At 42.6% G+C, this 14570-nt stretch overlaps 1 protein-coding gene across 1 annotated transcript in view; it reads left to right on the forward strand.

Annotated features, from left to right (window-relative positions):
- Positions 1 to 1822: 1822 nt before the first annotated feature.
- LOC143900659 (receptor-type guanylate cyclase Gyc76C) overlaps positions 1823 to 14570 on the forward strand; it is a 57301-nt gene continuing 44553 nt past the window's right edge. The window contains exon 1 of the mRNA XM_077412260.1: positions 1823 to 2569. The gene's annotated coding sequence lies outside the window, so the exon portion shown is untranslated. The remainder of the gene's footprint in view (positions 2570 to 14570) is intronic.

The raw sequence follows: 14570 nt of genomic DNA on the forward strand, positions 1-14570 counted from the left end.
TACGCTTTTATATACGTTTTTTTATGCGTTTTTATAAGATAAAACATTCGAGCTTGTCTTAATACAAGGTCTAGGTTTAATTTGCAAATACACCGTTTTTGTAACGTCTAATTATATTCAATTTGAGTCATCTTTAACCATTCTTACAGGTCGCCACTGCTTCTACTCAATATGTCGTTAATTTATATATATATATATATATATATATATATATATATATATAACTAAACCAATGGATTTAAATATATAATACTGTTCTGTGTTAAAACAATAAATTTGATAAAAATGACAAAATGTTATTTAATTCAAGGTACTGGCTTAAACTCCATCTTTTAACATTTAGCAGCGTATACATATCCGACCGTAAAATGCAGATAAATCGGTCGTATTAATCCTCGAATTTGTTTTCTGAATCCTCCAATAAATTACGACGCGCGTGATAAATAATCGAGCGCGTTAATTCACAAAAACAGAAACAGAAGCCTCGAACGCCATTTTATTACATTTAATATCGCGAGATCTCTATTTACATATACGAATTCACTTCTCACGGACGCGAATGAGATTCGTCATGTAAATCTTGATTACGTGCGGATCTTGATTAACACGCGTAAAATTAATCTCCATCGTATACTTTAGGAAGATAAATCCAGCTAGTATGAGACTGGGATAAGAACGCTGAATCAAAAGTGTATCTTCGTCTCAGGCCGTACTTACAAGGTCGTACGTACAGGCCGTCGTACGAAAATTTGCTTGTGATAAACGTTACAAGGAATCGTGTGAAACAAAGCTCCGTGGGTTAATTCTAACTGTACCTACTCGGTGCATTTTATGCGCGCGATGCGCAAGGATAAATGTATTCCCAAGAATAATGATTAGTGGTTGCGCCGCAGTTAATTTCCTCTTCGTATTACGCCAACTAAAAAATTTTCCGGAATTACGCGTAAAATCACATTAACGTTAATTAGAGTGATCATCTCATATCATCGTTTCAGGACCAGACAAATTTTTGACCAACCTATTTAGAATGCTCGCAATGACTACTTACAAGTCACTTTGCGCTCTATCCGGTTTTAACATTGTTAATTGTAACGCTACTAATATAGCTAGTTCTATTTATTATTAATTATGAATAATAAATATTAATTAACAATTATTAATAATTACGAGTATATAATAGCAAAATTAAACCAAATAGTTATAATATTCTTACCGGACCTGCTCGTGCGTTGTATATTTCCAAAATTAAATAAGCGTTGAAACAAAAAGGCGAGGCTTAAAAATTATTCGAGCGCTGGATCGACATCTGCGATTACATTAATACCAGAGATACTTATTTCAGTCTCGGTTGATTTATAAATAAGCAAATAGTTTTTCCCGTTTCTCGCGCGGACGCTCGAAATAGTTGGCAGTGAGTAGAACAAGTTTTAGCGCGTACGATATCGCAACAGTTTGGAATTCCTGTCTTTGTCAAAACTAGAAATTGACTAATTGACGCGATGGACGCGATCACGAGCCATTCATGATCTTCAGTCTTCACGCGTGCCATCGATACGTTTACGATCGTCATGCACGTTTCCGTCGAGAAAGAGAGAGAGAGAGAGAGAGAGAGAGAGAGAGAATCGCAACCGATAGCAATTGATCGCGATTTGATCGCGATCACGACGGATCGTTTTCCGAAGTGTACAGTGTACGTTACTCGCGCTTCGCGCTTGGCGATCGCGACACCGATCCGCGACACCGTCGCAAGTGGTGCCCCGTAGCAGCGAGCATTGGTACTAGTGGCACTAGGCCCCGTCGCCCGTCGGACGGTCGGAATCATGTGTTTTCTCAGTATGTTGCGGCCTTTTCTTACGTATGGTCGTGTCGCGCGCGAGTGATCCATAGATCGAGTGCGAATCGAGCGGAATCGTGACGAGGAAGGAAGAAAGAAAGTGTGCGCGCGCGCGCGCGCGCTACAGCTACGGAAAATTCTAAGTTGAACCAACGCCAGGGAGGAAACAAGGCAGTGATTATCGGCGCATTGTTCGTTACATCGTTCGTCCATCAACCGCGATCAGTCAAATCAGTTTCGCCTGGCACTTCGCGTTTTCCCGAAGCTCCCGAAGCCATCGAGAGGCGCCCGCGGTGCGCAGGCGCGGAAGCTAGAAAACGGAAAAGGTGCATTCGCGCTCTCTTTTCCCTTGACCCTTGGGCCCTTCGGCCCTCCCCTTATCTTTTCGCGCTAGACCGGGAGCGTCCATTCGCCTCGTCTATTTGTGCGTGCGCCCGCGCGAGTGTGTCGTGTCAAATCCTTCCTATGGGCTATGTAACGATGTGATTACCGTTTTTCCGTCTTCGTCTTATCGCCACCACCGCGGAAGTTTGGCTGGCTCGCGGCTTCGAGGCTCCGCGAGGCTCCCCCCGCCACCCGGAGACGGGAAGAGACCGGCCGGTCCGGAAGTTCCTGGGCTTTTCTCACGGGAATCTGACCGGGGATGTTGAAGTGAATCCCTCTTCCCGGCCACCCCGTTCATCCACGCGGGACCGGAATCGGGATTACCATGCTGGACGCAGCCACGCGTCAAAGGTAAGGAAATATCGCGCGAGCCACCCGCCCCCCCCCCCACCGTCGTACTGCGCCTTCTCTTTCTCGTCGGATCACGCGAGTCCAAAGACGCTTCTCCGAAGCGGCGCGCGGAGAATCAGCCGCCGCGTATTGTACAAACGCGAGAGAGAGAGAGAAAAGTTCTTCGCGACTTCGCGTCCTGGAGCGCGCGCGAGCGCTAAAGATCGTCGCCGATTGGACGACCGCTAGTCGGCGATATGCGGAAATTCTCGCGAGAAATGTTCCCCCCGCGTGTCGCTCGGCGTGCTCCTCGATCGCGTCGACACGCCGGCACGATGTCGCGATCAATGCCGTTTCGTCGAATACCTACTTAATTCGACAATCTCGCGAGTGAACGTCCCGCGCCGAGTCCCACCAGTCCCACCTCCCGGCTCGGCGTGGCGCAGCGCGGCACGGCGCGGCGCGGTGCGGCGCGGCGCGACGCGCCGGTAAAATTCTCGCCGCGATAGGCGCGCGGTTTTTCGACCCGCTTCGCACGACTCGCGCGGAACGATAAACGGCGCGGACCGCTCCTATTTCAATATCGAAAACGCGTATACTCGATTTATCTTATCGCGCGAGATTCTTTTAATTGGGGCTATTGCGGGAAGAGAAACGGGAAATAAACACCGAAATCTTCCGCGAGAGCGTTCGCGGGGCTCCAGCCGTTATTTACTTAACGTTACTTTGGCGCGGTTTAAAGACGCACAAATATCGCGACGTTATCGCGTGGGTGGGCTACGATATTCGTATTTAGCTCTGCGAATGAGCACCGACGGGGTGGGGAGTGGGGAGGGGACGCGAGTACGCGTGCTGCGAGCTACATTGTTTATTTATTCTAACGCTTGCACGTGCTTCCGTAACGTTACGATAATATCGCGGAGAGCCGCGCGATAAGCGCCAAACCGAGGCTTGGCACCGGAGACCGGAGCACTTACGTGTAAACATTTGGGACTGCTAAAGGCCTTCGCGCATAAAATGCCCATGCCGTAACGACGTAAAACGTAAGCGTAAGAAAATCGATCGATCTCTACTGGAGTTACGGACAGCGCAATACTTGATTGAGATTGGTCGATTTTCGTACGCTTACGTTTTACGTCCTTACGCGATTTTATGTGTGAAGCCTTAACGCGCGGACCATGTAAAATTTTTCTTATTTTGGATCTTTCCTTTGATTCGCGTAAATTGAATAGCATCATATCTAACGATAAGCCAAATGAAAAGGACGGAGATAGATACGCGCGTGTCAACTGTGCGGGCTGTCGCGTGACATTGATGTTGGCAAAAACGCCGCTTCTGAAAAAAAAAATACTCGTCTCAATGTAAGAGAATAACTATTTAAATGCTAAGGAAAAACTGGGGAAACAACATTATTACTTTTTTAATTGCTGCGTATAATATCGAGGTATTTTAATTACATATAATTTTCACGCACGTGCAATTTACAATAAAAAAAATATGAAATAAAGCTGCTTCCTCAGTTTTTTCTTGGCGTTTAAATAGCATTGATTTTATTCTGTTTTATCGAGATAAATGCGAGCGATAAATTGAAGCGAGTCATCTGTATTGAATATTATAATTAGAATCGTTTATATATCCATATACATATACATGTAGATAATTTTGCATTATACATTTATAATGTAGATCACTTGTTTCTATTTGTTACGTACAAACAAGGGGTTATCTTATCATATTTTTATTTTGACATTTAAAAGGTGTGCCAAGCAGCGACTTCTCAACGTTCCAACTTTGCATTTTTTGTCGCGTACTTCGTCGAAAATGCTTGATTTTTATCTGCGTTGGCAAACATTTTTTTCTTACTATTGTATTTCTCGCATATCGATTTTGTTCGACGCCAAACCACAGTGTGTTGACAAAACCCAACGGATTACATAGCGAATAGTCTAATGATTTGTGAGAGAAAGGGAAAGGGAGACAAGTATTCGTACTTCGCCAAAAGTTTTGAATACAGCCTAACAACGCGTAATATTGAAGCACGACGATGAGATAACAATTTATTTACGCGCAGCGTGCGCTGAATAAAAATTAGCGAGTTACGTGCATTTGTAACCACATCAATCAGGAGTTCTTTTCTAGTAAAATCGATCCTTAGATTCACGTTAACCAAGCACTTTTGTTCTTTAAGCATTCAATTTCACTGGACGCTATATGAATGTCGTCATCTGCGTATCAAATTGCTTTTTCTTTAACATCTTATTATAGTCTTGTTAACCTGTATTAAAATAATTAGATGTCAAAATATAAGCTTCCGCACGGAGATAATATTTTCTTAGAATTTATACCCTGAAATTATGGTAGTTGTGGAACAACGTGTTACTACGAAGAATTTTATACGAGCTATTCTAATTTATCTATCGTAATAAAAAATATTAATACGTCTATTACATTAAAATATAAAATATGTTTTATTAATTTTACTAAAATATATCTAGGAAATTTCCATAACTTTTTAAAAATTACCAATCTGCTTGGTAATTTTTATCACGTTATTTGTAAAATGTCTTTTGTATATCTCAAAAATTCCTTGGTTGCCAAATTGTTCTAAGTTTGTAAAGAATTTAACGGTAAAATCCAATGAAAAAATCTCTCTGTGTCAGTAGAATAAGCTCAATTTAAAGTTTGTTGTACGGGATGTCGGAAAGAGAGAGAGAGAGAGAGAGGTTGTCACGTTCGACATATCCGCGTCCGCCGCGAGCGCGGCGCGACGCGGCGGAGCGGAGGCTCGTTGTCTAATCGCGTGATTCATGCGCGATGCTGAAGCTTATGAGAAGTAATCCGGGCCATCTGTTTAGTTGCAAAAATTAGGTATTGAGAACACGGTCAACGTTCCGTCCGATTGAATGGTACTTTGTTGCTCGATCGAACTAATCGTTCTTGATTAAAAGTTACAATGACGGTCGTACGAAAAATGAAGATGCACTTGAACTTTATTTTAATGCCTGTCATATCTCACACATATATTCTCTCATCTCTTTACACAGCTAACTTCGATTGTTTACAAATATAAGCTGTCTCCGAATTCGGGCAATTTTTTTCTCCCAACCAATATTTAGCTCGCAACGTGATTTCCTCGTACCTAGTGTGTAGATGTGTAGAATAATAGCCCGAACAACGCACGCCGCGCAAGAATGGTATAAAAACGACCTGGAAAAAAATCTGTAGCCCAACGAGTATCGGAGTATCCGAATATAAGGATAGTGGATGCGGGTGTTTTCAGCCACTCTCGAAATACGATTCCATTTACACAAATCTTTTGTACGTTCGACGTTTCACGCGGAGCGATATCTCGCGCCTTGCGAAGTGTCTAGAATCATTGCGTATGTATATGTGAAGCGCGTGTTGCTTCTCTCCCTCGCTTACGTTTCGAAGTACAGATACCATCGTGCTCTTTGTTGTCCACCGCGCCGAGGGCAAATTCGCCGAAGATCGATATTTCTCAGAAGCTCGCACGTGGTCACGGCCGGGCACACATACAGGTTTGTTATGCTGATCTCCGTGTAGTGTGAATCGCACAGTCTCGTTTTTCGTAACGAGGGGCAGCGGGAAAGGGATCACCGCGAAACTTCATTAACGTCCGTATGTTTCTTTCGCGAACGCGGCAACGGCAGCGGGCAACTGCTTATGCACGGTCGTTTCACATCGTCGATGAAACGACGACCGTGCATAAATTTTTCCGCGTATGTTAATAAATTCCTGCACGCGTAACGAACGTCGCAAAAAGGAGGGGAAAAAAATAAACGAAAAAAATTAATGGAAGATTCGAATCGCCCGACGATGTCCGGCGAGTGTCGCGCTTGAAAACAAACTCATTAATACGCGCTGTGCGATAAACGTCGCGTATTGTGTCCCCGCCCGACTGCCGATTATAAACGCGCGCGTCTGTTTATTCTCCCATTTTTCCAGATTCTCGCTATTCGCGCGGAATTTTATTCATTGATATTAGCGATGTTCGAAGTTGCGAGGCGATTTTTTTTAATCGCGAAGAAATTGACAACTTTCAAGATTTCATTGTAAATAAGATTCGCGCGTAAACAATATAATCGCTCGTACACAATCAGTCGTGTATACGCAGTCGAAAACAGCGCGACCGACGATCAATACGTTGAGACTTTAGTCGCATCATTTAATGCGTTGCATTTTAAGACTGTATATACTATCGCGTTTATGATAATACTCTCACTCACGCGTTCGGTCTAAACTATTCCTAGATTATTCCATCTCTTTCGCGCGTTCAAATTATCTGGCTAACACGAATCATTCCGACAGTGAGATTTATCAATATTTGCGAATTTTCTTCCTAGAAACGGTCCCGTTCATAATTCGCAGGCAGGATGAAAATTCCGGCGTATCGAGAAAACGAACGCGAGTCGAGGAAATCAATTTTGCGCTCGCGGCGCGGATCAAAGGTTGCTACGATAAATATTCTCCGCCAGCCACGGCATCAGTCAGACAATAGTTTTCTGTTGCGCACTATTTTTAGACGCCGTGAACGGGCGCCTAATTTGTTTTGCATAAATAGTCACCTGGAATGACTTCTACATCCCATTTAAAAGTCACCGTTATCAATTACACGTTGCGCGCATATTTTTGATTGTTCTATAATTTATTAGTATTTAAGGATAATATAGATTTGCTCAACATTTTTTAAAACGTAAACAGAAACTAAGAGGATATTAAAAACGAAAGTGGCACGCGTTAAATGGACTGTAACGCGAGCTTTCGTTTTTCGATACCGGGGTGTAAAAATCACCCCAGGCACTCGTTCACGGATGAACGAACTGGTCTCGAGAGGGGAATGTACCGACGTATTGTGCCGGAGGGTTGTTTTACCAGATCATCGAATCGCTTTGGCCACGAGATTGTTGTTTTATATTTGATAAATACCTGTCTCGTATTCGTATACTTTATTTGCACACGCCGCGATGACGTTCCTCGTCAGCGATTTCGGCACGATGCGAAATGTGACAGCGTGAAAAACAACATCAACGAGAGGAGGATACGTGCTTTAGAGAGGTGTGAAATTCATTCGTGATAAGTATTCCATGGCTTTCGTAACACTTCGCGACAGTATAGCGGCCATACGCACAAAGATTTCTTAAATAATATAAACTTAAATATATAGGCCAGTTAAGACGCGTATTCAAATCTTTTTTATTTCGTTTGAAATGAAGACATAGACAAAGATTCATTCAATTCAAATATGCACAGCATGAATGTATGAGAAATTATTTTATTGATTGAATGTTGGCGATGTTCAAGTTGCGAGTTGATTTTTGAATCGCGAAGAAATTAGTGCAGCTTCTAAGATTTTAGTCTAAATATGATTCACGTAAACAATATAATCGCTCATACACAATGTAATCAGTCATGCGGAGACGAAAACAGCGCAACCGGCGATCAATCTCACCGAGCGTGACGCACGGCCGAGAAAAAAAACGTGCTTTCTAATTAATCAATCAAGTTAAGTGGTTAACGGCCATAATTAACCGCATGCGTATAGCTCGAACGTTGAAATTACCCGATTAACCTGTGTTCCCAGCCACCAACGAAGTTGGAATCCGCTGCGCTGGTGTGCTCATTCAGAGTCGAATTACGCTACTCCGTGCTTAAGTTCTCTAGATCCGTTTCTCCCGGTCAACGTGAAATTTCAGTCGGAATAAAATCACGCGTTTTGGACTTAGAAATAAAAGAAATTTTGCAGGAAAAGAAAGATTATTACAATTTCTCTTTTTTTCATGAGTTTCTACTTCGGTGAAAAATTAAATATTTGCATATCATTGCGAGTGTGAATGCGTATCCGGCGTATATTAATGCATCCGGCACCCGAAGTATCGGAGAAATTTAGCGAACACATTCCGACCCTCAATTAATACACAAATATTTGCGTGGGGCGGATTAAATCGCGTGCATACGGTAACATCAACCTGTCAATATATATCCGGATATATACTTGTCCTGCGGTACGCAGGATAAGTATATTTGCTTCGATCACCGTATATTACCGCGATCAAATCATGCGTCATTATAATATGTTACTACAATATTACTGCGAGCGTGCAACTGTGAAGGGGTTTTAATTTGTTTAGCGCGTAACGTTCATCGATTTTTTAAGTACGCGCGTGACCCGAATGGAATGGATACGCAGATTTGCGTGGACAGCCGAAAGAATTCGTAGAAGTGATTTTTTCCCTCCTTTTTTAGTATTATGTACGCGAACATGTTGGAATGCTTGGATCGCGCGTTGAAAGGCGGGCGCCAGCTTTGAAGACGAAATTTATTCGCGGAACGTAGCGCACGTATGTGGAATGGACAAATATGTTTTTATTCCCTTAACCGCGTCGCGGGGTGCTAAAGTATATCAGTAGCGAGGCATTTTCAAATGTGCTACGGAAAAAAGGGAAGAAATAAAAGGAATAAGATTTTGTCACTGTTAATCGGTACCGTACGTTGCGCTTTACGAGACTATCAAGCGTTAGTATATTCGCGTTCGATATTTCCGCGATACGCATACGACGTCGCAACGGCACGCGTGTTTGCGCCGTTACGTGCACGCGTGCCGAAACAACGGTTTGGGACTTGGAATGAAAGGATCATCATATGAGCCGAGACACAACCGTATTCGTAATCACGCTCACGGTAAGTACTTACATCGTCGTCAAGTGCGCGTGAGTGGCACTCGTTACTTAATTCTTATATGGCATTATTAACTCGTCAGTCATTACTCCACCGCCCTTACGATTACGCATTTGAACCTACGAATTATCGCGCAAGGTGCAAAAGTGCTTCTTTTTTACGCGTTTCTTTATTCGCGAACGATAAGTGCGTGGCAAAATTTTTGACATTTGTACGATCTTAATCGTTCCGACGAGGGGCGCACTCGCAACGGATGCCGGAACAGTAGATAGATGCAAATAAGATTGAGTTTCCACTAAGCGCGTCATCAGAAGTTAACCAATCAACACATCCCATTTTATTACATTACTTGTGACGAGATCAAAATGGGATGTTTTGATTGGTCAATGGATTGGTCTAATTTGCATCTATCTACTGTTCCGGCATCCGCACTTAACGTTTTCGAAGAAACGAATAATCCGCTGAAAAAAGAGTTCGAATGAGATTTTATTTGCATAATTTTTCTATGTTGCCATCGAATAAATTAATGCGTGATATGGGTGATGAACAAACCTTTCCAGTTATACAAGAATTGGACGAATAACTCGCCACATTTTGCGAATAAAGAAACGCGTAAAAAAGAAGCACTTTTGCACCTTGCACGACAATTTGTAGGTTCAAAGTTACCGCAATGCGCAATCGTAAGGGCGGTTGAGTAACGACTAATCAGAATGCCATATAAGAATTAAGTAACGAGTGCCACTCACGCGCACTTGACGACGATGTACTTACCGTGAGCATAATTACGAATAGGGTTGTGTCTCGACTGATCGCGTGTGTGATGTTCTTCCTTTCATTCAGGCCACGATTAAAGAGCTGCAGATGTGTTTTAACTCCTCTCGTCTCTCTGCAAAGCGGAGCGACTTCTGAATATACCAGATGTAGGTGTCGTGTACACATATATAGAATACAATTGAGAAAAGTTACTGAAGTTAAAATATTTATGATTTAAGTTTATAATTTAGTTTATAAATTATAGAGCTTATATCCTTTTGCGCTGTGTGCGCGTATAAAAATTATGAATTTCTTCTACGGTATAATGTTTAAATTTATTTCATCTTTGTTGAGTATGGCTCTGTTGGAAATCCAATCGGAAGGAAAACGGGCTAATTAAGAGCCATCCGCGGTTTCACACACAATGCGAAAGAATATTTATTCTGTATTTAATGTTCGAACGTTTCGGTCGGGATTTGGACCATCTTCAGCATCTAACAAAGAACACAATTATAAACATACATGAGTTCGCAAATTACAGTTTCTTACAGCAAACTTACTTACAAAATTTATGATAAAATTAAGTGACAGTGACCATCTCACGAAAGACGAGGATTATATATAGCCTTCTCTGGGTTCCCGCCACAAAGGATGGAGATATCGTCTAATCGTTCTAATTAATATGATGTATCGTATCAAAAGTGTGATATATCACACCCGCCCTTTTGATACAATAGATCATATTAATTAGGATGACGATATCTCCATCCTTTGTGGCGGGAACCCAGAGGAGGCTATATATAATCCTCGTCTTTCGTGAGATAATCACCGTTCGTCACTTAATTTTATCATAGATTTTGTAAGTAAGTTTGCTGTAAGAAATTTTCGAAAGATTGCGTTATACGCGATTCGTACTTCTCGTATATAATACGCGTCATGCTGATATCTAACCGCTTCGTTGAGGATAAATGGATGTTTTGCTTCTTTGCTTGAATAAAAAGGGATGGCCTTGGATATCAATCGGGGCGAAAAGGTAGCTAGAAATAAAGTGCGTACATGAAAACGGAGACATAAAAAAAATAAGCACAATTCACAAAATGTTGGTGAACGAAAGTGACACGAACATGATTTTCTCCAATTCGAAATTGATTCGTTAAATTTTTATCCATTTTACAAAAAAAATACAATTTCTTAAAATCATCTCTTCTGGTATCCATAATATATTATGTTGCGAAAATGAGTACAAGTTTTTTTATATTAAATTATTACGAAATTGAATCCTAAAAGGCACTGTTAAGTCTCAACGATTTACACGAGTCTGACAAATATTGACTTAAAAGAAGTCTATTTTCGGGTTTTTGTTCGCTCACGGTGCGCATATGAAATTGGCGACGGAAGCGAGAAATGAAGAAAACCCGAAGGATCGCTTCGCGATCGCCTTTCTAGCCTGAAAATCCAGTTACTCAATCCGGCAAGCGAACAAGAGGGGCCTCTAGACAATGCGCAGAGAGCAACCCGTGTAATGCCGCCTGCGCCTCGAGAGAGCTGGTCGGATGAGCGCGACGAAAATAACTCCGGCAGGAGAATATTACGGCACTTTGCAATGAGGAGAGACCGATAGAAAGAAAGAGTGAGAGAGCGAGAATGAGAGAGGGAGGAGGGGAGAAAGGGAAGGTAGGGGAGCGGTACGAGTGGAAGGGAAATACGCGCGAAGAGGCTCGCGGAGAGAAGCGACGCGCGATGCAAAATCTCATACATTAGCCGAGGCGCGTGTATACGTGTGTGTGAAGCTGGCGACTAATTTTGCGGAAACTCACAAACCATTGAGAGTTCTGGCTTTCTTTTCAATAGTTCTAGAGTTCCTGAGTTTAAATAAGTAGGTCTGGCCATTAAAGCCAGAATTGTCAGATTTTAAAAGATCTATAGTTTTGCATGAGTTCTAGCAAGAGTTCTGGCGATAAACATTTTTTTTTTTTTTTTAAATAATTTTTATCGCTTGAGAGAGAGAGAGAGAGAGAGAGAGAGAGAGAGAGAGAGAGAGAGAGAGAGAGAGAGAGTCCGTGACGCGATTGGCTATCCGGCCAATGACTGGCCCTCTGCTTACGGCTGGTGCGTGTCCCGAGAACTCTTCTCGAGCGCGGTGCCGCGATGCATTCGCGTGACATGTACAGTGCGCTTCATTGACGGCGCGCGGCGGTAGAACTGGTCCACCGTTCGTTCGGCATAAAACTCCGTTAGAACCAGTTTTCCGGACGGTGGACGATTTCGCTCCGCTGTGCGACCAATGCGACCAGTACGCGCGCGAGCGCGCTCTTTCTCTCTCTCTCTCTCTCTCTCTCTCTCTCTCTCTCTCTCTCTCTCTCTCTCACACACACACACACACACACACACACACACACACACACACACACACACACACACACACACACACACACACACACACACACACACACACATGCACGCACGCACGCACATGCACGCACGCACGCGATTGATTCGCACTACCACGGTGAAGGCCCGCCGCTGCCAGCATGTCTGCCAGTGCAACGAGCGGAATCCGAGCACTTGCGAAATCAGCCGAGCCACTTCGAGACCCGAGCCCCCTCCGCCTCTTCCTGACGTATGCGCGGGTTTACTCTCGCGGGTACGAGGCATGTCCCGCGTAAAAAGCATTAAACGCGTGGGATTACGCAATGGGCGTAATACAATAATAATGGATATCGTGCGCCTTTGACTCTGAAGATTCCGACGAGTATAGAGTTTCTCGTTACATCGGTGAAAACGGCTGGACGTAATTGACGTTCACGCGGGGATTGTATCGGCGATCCCGCGATCCGCCGTCCCCCGATTAACACATGTCCACCTGAATGAGCGATGACAAACTCGGCGAGTATAATGCGCGGCGGCAGCGCTTTTACTCTCGATTCGTCAGCGATCCGCGACCGATCGTTCTTAGAAATATGAATGACGAGCTATATTCGTTCACCTGAAATGCAATCCGCGGTTCATCGCGTTATTAGTCGCACTTTATATAATGTATCTAATATTAAAGTATTGTCAGGCGCAAACACACTCGCCGAACGCACCGACCGACGCGCGGTCACTTTTGTGAATGCACTTTGTTACATCTTCCTTTCGGCGACTTCGGCGTTAAGCACCGGGGTAAGAAGCGTCGCAAAAAAAAAGATAGAGGGAGAAAATTATGAACGAGAAGGAGATGATGGCGGCGGCGGCGGAAAAAAAAGATGAGGAAGAAGAGAAGAAAAAGAAGAGAGTAGCTAACCGGCCGCAACGAACCTGAAGTAAACCAAACCTACCGGTCCTGCCGCTCGCTACCACTACAATCTTACCTACCAAACTATTACCCATAACCAGTCTATATCTGGACTCCGGCTTCGTCTTTCTCTCTTTTCCTTTCTCTCTCTCTCTCTCTCTCTCTTTCTCTCTCTCGCTCTTTTATCTGATGCACCGTGTGCGCCAGAATAGTGAATTCCCTTGCGTTTTCTGCATCTTCGACTGACGTGGTCGTCTCCCACGCGGCTAAGGAGCAATTCTCTCCACGAAAATCCTGTGTTATTCTTTTAGATTACTGACATGGATGCGTAAAATGTATTTCGTTTCAATTTTTCTGTATCTGTAAATTTTTTTTTTTCTAGCAAAGTATTCGGTAGCGTAAAGTAAAACTTTCTCTTTTTTTTTATTCTTAAACTTCTCGTTGTATAATCGTCATAGCGTTATCTGAATTACCGCTCTGATACAACGATAATAGAGTTTACATAAACTCGAACAATTATCAAACGATCTGCGAGTTTCGTATACGACACTGCGAACGCACGGCGAAAATATTATTTACCAGGAAATACAGCGGATAAAAATCGCAGTAGAGTTTTTACAATTTTAGCCAAGTTGCGTAATGGATAAAATGCAAAGATATAAAGTTTGTTTTTGTTTCTACGTATAGCTTTTCTTGAACATACATTTTTTCTTTACATACAACATGTAGATAATAAGGATCAGATATATTCATGGAAATATTTTTTTGTATTATTTATCCACTCAGTTTTTTCTATCCTTTACAATTAATCACTTTTATTTATCATAATTGATTGTTACAGTTTTAAAAATATCGATAACTAAATATTGAGATCTCTTTTGGTATAGGTTATTTCGTTTTAATGATATATATTTTATGCAAATTATTACGATTTTTTTAAAAATAATTTTCTTTTCACCGTATTATAATCTTTTGCATCGTTTTCAAGGGAAATTAGTTTTATGTAACACGTGCATGGAAAGTGGCCCATTACGCACGCTACGCGTGCGTGATAGACCACTTTCCACGCACTTGCAACATAAAATAGGGTATGCAAGCCGTGCGCGAAGATGAAAATTCACGGGTGCGGAGTTGCGGACTCGCCTTCGGCTCGTGCAATGCGTCAACTCCGCACCCGTGAATTTTCATCTTACAGCACTTGTTGCACAAATAACTATTTAAGGACTAAGTAAGCAAACGATGCCGCCTAGAAAGTTTCTCACGATTCTGTTTCGTAATATTTACATAAAATAAACAAGA

This window comes from Temnothorax americanus, unplaced genomic scaffold (assembly GCF_048541705.1).
Source record: "Temnothorax americanus isolate GAGA-0224 unplaced genomic scaffold, ASM4854170v1 Scaffold3, whole genome shotgun sequence".
Classification (NCBI taxonomy): Eukaryota; Metazoa; Arthropoda; class Insecta; order Hymenoptera; family Formicidae; genus Temnothorax; species Temnothorax americanus.